Here is a 3,634-nt window from a genome sequence, read left to right on the forward strand (position 1 = left end):
ACAGTGCTGACACTGAACTTTCTCCATTCAAACCTCCCCACCAGGACTCTGTGATACTCCTGCCCAAAGGCTGAGCTGAGTTTGTCTTTTTGGATAACTCTCTTATAAAAGGGTGTATCTATTTTTAAAATAAGTTTATTTGATTACTTAGTATGGAAAAGTATTTAAAGTATTTAATTAAATAAAAGTATTTCAAATTACATATTAGCAGAGCGGATCGGAACGCGTGACATCAAATGAGACTACGGTATGGTCTCCAGAGGATTGCCTGGCAAATCGTATAGGCTGCTTCGCATCACATTGGGAGGCAACTCAAAAGCTGCAAGTCATTGTAAGCACTTATTTTAAAATAAAGTTTAATTTTCACTTTAACATATTTTCATGATTACAAAAATTAAAAAAAAAAAAGAACAGGAGAAGGAAACAAAACTAGCACATTCCTGGAAACTACTGTGAATGTTTTCCTGTATTTCCTTCCTGACTTTTGAAGGGATGGTTTATAATCGTCGGTTTATTTATCGAGCGCCTTGGCACCCACTGAGTAAAGTGGATCCACCTTTACAAACCCCAGCAACTATCCATCACAGTCGCTCCCCTGAGGAGATTTATAAAGGGAGGACTCCGTTCTTGGCACAGAAGAAATGGCATGTTGCTAACGATTTTTATTCAAATTATTCATACATCTGAAAACTCTACAGTCTTCTGGGATGCCCCCCTTTCCCATCAGCCTGCATCGGCTGGGTCTCTCTTTCTCTTTTATGGCTTCCTTGGGAGCCAAGAAAAGAGAAGGCCTGTATTTGGAACAGTTAGTCTGATTTTCAATTCTAATAAAAGCCCTGGTGGGCATTTCACTTAATACCAGGGCTGGAAGATTTTTGCCTTGGTGCTTTTTTTTTTTTACATGTGCATACCACCCAAACTTTATTTTATTCTCTTGACAAATCCAACATAATATAGATAACAAAGGTGCTAATTTCAGGGGCAAGTTTGAAACAAGGAGAATGCAAATATATTACTTCATGTCAGGCAATAGTAACTGAATTATAACTAAAAGTGCATTAAATTACTTCCCTAGGGGTTTCCTAAGGACCAAAGCTAGATAGAAATGGCCTGTTTTACATGAGTTCACGGACACCTTCAGGCAGTCACTATTTCAAGCGACAGTTGTGCACCCTAGGGTTTAGTTCTCAGAGCTGTAGTTGCCTTTGCTTCTCCTCCCAGGCAGAGGGAAGCTCGCTTTGTTCTGGGGCTGGGAGAGTTTGCGGGCTAGCAGTGTTAAGGGCTCGATCAGGGTCTTGCGGTCTGTGACCGTCACCTCCCACAGATGCACCTTCTCGCTCCTGGCCCACTGCTGTGCTACTTCGGCGTCCGCTTGTTTCTGCTCAGAAAGGTCAGTTTTGTTTCCTAACACAACAATTGCCACCTCTTTTTTGTCTTTGAACCGATCAATTTCTTTCTTCAGAAGCTCCACTCTTTGAAAGGATTCAAAGTTATTCACACTGTACACAAAAACGAAGCCACCGACAAATGAAAAATAATGCTTTGGCAGCTCCACACCTTCCTGTAGGCCCCTGGTGTCATAAAGATGTCACTGTTCCTTGACTCCCCGATCTGTTTCCACTGAAGCCATATACACATCTTCCATTGTTTCACAGTCCTCCATTCTAATAGGATGATTCCCATAAAGGAGCTACTCCAAAATCGCCATTTTCCCCACATTTAACAAGCCACAAACCACAACCTTACAGACCTTTCCCATCTTCTTTTAGGATGTTGGAAAGCCAACAACTAATAGTCACGGTGAGAAGCAGAGGATCTGAGGGGCTGACACCCCCAACCCCCAAAGGGAGAGATCATCATCGTAGGTGGTGCTTCAATGCTATAGGACACAAGGGGTCTGTGTCGAAAACCTGGGTCCATGATGCCATGAAGTCAGGGTTTCACTCCTAAGCTGTCACTCCTGTCTTCGAGGAGGGACTTCAGTTCCCTCCCACTCAAGCCACAAAGGTAGGACGACCTGAAATCTATTTAGCCACTGCAAAAGCCATGCTGAACTGAGATTTGTCTGTGGCTAGATCAGCAGCCACCGGCTACTGTACATCAAGAAGCCTCTTGCTTACAATGCTTTCAGGAGACTCCAAACCAATCCATCTCAGGGTTTCTGATGCTGGAGATCATGTTCTTCCTCTCCAGATTCTTCCAGACCCTCTAAAAGGCCAGAAAGCCAACAGGCAGCGGCTGGTTTAGGAGACCTCCCCTGTCCCCTGCTCCTATAAAATTCAGAGGGCAGTGTGGCTCTGTAGTGGTACCACATTGATGGAGAGAGAGCACCACAATGGCAGTTTAGTTTCTCTTGGATCTGGGAGCAGCCTGGTGTGGGGAAAGATTGAGGGCAATCAGTCCAATTCCTGGCTGTGTGACCTAAGACAAGTTACTTGACTTCTCTGAGTCAGGTCGCTCAGCCATAACATGGGAATGACAGTGCTGCTGTGTCCTAGGGGTAAACGAGACAACACTGAAAGCACTTGCACAGAGAGGTATTCAAAGGTCGCTCTTCTCTCTTGGGAAGTGAGCAGGAAACCTGGAAGTCAGGTTACTAAATGGCATGGTGAGGTGCTGTTTCACTTTCAGTCTCTTCACTCGGCATTAGGTAAGGATGGGCTTACTCAAGGGTTAATTTTGAAGGGTCAAGCAAACAAACAAATAATTACCATTAAATCCTGATCAGTATCAGTTCTCCAAAGTAGAAGCTGATTGCATTGATCTATTACACTCTGTTGGCTAGGTGTCCACTCTGGGCCTGGCCCCAGGCATGGGAATGGAGCATTCTTGACTCCAGGGGGAAATGGAACTTGCCTGAAGCTGTCCCTGAAGGCTACATTGGAAAATTTGGATTGGAGGCAAATCCTAAAACAATGAGTAGGAAGCTATCAGGTGAAGAGAGCACAGGGACACGGGGAGGGGGAAGGGTAAACTGGGACGAAGTGAGAGAGTGGCATGGACATATATACACTCCCAAATGCAAAATAGATAGCTAGTGGGAAGCAGCCGCATGGCACAGGGAGATCCGCTTGGTGCTTTGTGACCACCTAGAGGGGTGGGATAGGGAGGGTGGGAGGGAGGGAGATGCAAGAGGGAGGAGATATGGGGATATAGGTATAAGTATAGCTGATTCACTTTGTTATACAGCAGAAACTAACACAACATTGTAAAGCAATTGTACTCCAATAAAGATGTTAAAAAAAAAAAAAGGAGGGCAGGTGAAGGGCACGCCTGGCTGGGAGAGGCGGGTGCAGCGTCAGGGCAGGACTGTGAGGGCTTTGTGTGTCATGGGGGCAGGCGTGAGGGGTGAGGGGAGAGTGAGACAATTCAGGGATGCTGCTGGCACAGTACTGCCCCAGGACGGGCTCTCCTGAACGCTTGTCCTCCCTCCCTCCCTTCCTTCCTCCTCTCCCTCCTTCTTGCCTTATTTTCTTCCTTCTTCCTCTAAGTGGAGACTTAATCTAGAAACAGCTGAGAGCCATTGAAGGCTTTTGAGCAGAGAACTGACGATGCTGTTTGCCTTCAGGAAAGATTACCCCAGAGGATGCTATAGAGAATCGGAAAAGAGGCTGGAGACCGGAAGCCAGGCTGA

The 3,634-nt window shown here is 45.7% G+C and overlaps 1 pseudogene; it reads right to left on the reverse strand.

The window, feature by feature from the left end:
* Positions 1-1,158: 1,158 nt before the first annotated feature.
* Positions 1,159-1,759, reverse strand: LOC101276840 (NF-kappa-B inhibitor-interacting Ras-like protein 1; annotated as a pseudogene).
* Between the last annotated feature and the right edge of the window lie 1,875 nt (positions 1,760-3,634).

This window comes from Orcinus orca, chromosome 4, assembly GCF_937001465.1.
Source record: "Orcinus orca chromosome 4, mOrcOrc1.1, whole genome shotgun sequence".
In the NCBI taxonomy this organism is placed as follows: Eukaryota; Metazoa; Chordata; class Mammalia; order Artiodactyla; family Delphinidae; genus Orcinus; species Orcinus orca.